The sequence below is a fragment of the Schistocerca piceifrons genome, chromosome 4, assembly GCF_021461385.2.
Source record: "Schistocerca piceifrons isolate TAMUIC-IGC-003096 chromosome 4, iqSchPice1.1, whole genome shotgun sequence".
Taxonomy (NCBI): domain Eukaryota; kingdom Metazoa; phylum Arthropoda; class Insecta; order Orthoptera; family Acrididae; genus Schistocerca; species Schistocerca piceifrons.
Window position 1 is genome coordinate 18,318,227 of NC_060141.1, and position 812 is coordinate 18,319,038.

Consider the following 812-nt stretch of genomic DNA (forward strand, 5'->3'; position numbering starts at 1 on the left):
ACTCTTAATTTGTGCTTGTGTAATCTAAGTATTGTAGCCAGCTATGAATACTTTAACTGAACTTTGAAATTAAAGCACTGAAATGGAATTATGCTGGCGTTTGAATTTCAACGACACTCGAGTTCATTTCGGAAAAGGAAGGGACCCTGCTTGGTAATGCAATTGGGACAATGAGCAACAAAGGTTCATGCTAAGTAGCTGTAATTTTGTGATGCAACAATTTTAAAAGTTTGAAAAGCTGAGGTCTGCCATACAGTTCTAAAACTTTACGTGCTTCCAGTCTTCCTTGTTGGTTGATTGAAGGTTTGAAGCCGTCGATCGAGGATGTGGCGACAGTCACTCATTGTCGGCCGTCGCTGTTGCAGAAGCTGGACGTTGGCGCGCCTTCTTCTCGACACGGTCACCAGACGAAACGGGCTCTTGATGTGCGCCAGCTAATGCTTCTCCTCTGCGACACCAAGTCAGAAACTATCATCGCAAGTCGAGCGCAATTACATGCTGTCAAACCCCGAAAGCGCGGCAACTCGCGGGAGCTTCACACCATACACCTGCTCCACTCGCTACTCCAGCCAGACTCCCTCTGCTCTGCCCGCGCTCCACGCGGCAGAGTTCACTACCAAAGATCCTACACACTTTGATTCTTCACACGACCTATCGATGTAATCGTTCGATAGCAGTTTTCCCTAGGCAAGACCCAGCGTAAAAATACAAATAATATTTACGAAACAAACCAATTATACATCGACATAAATGCATAAATATATATATACAAATAGTAAAACAATTACAATATGTAAAGACACAGAAATGTC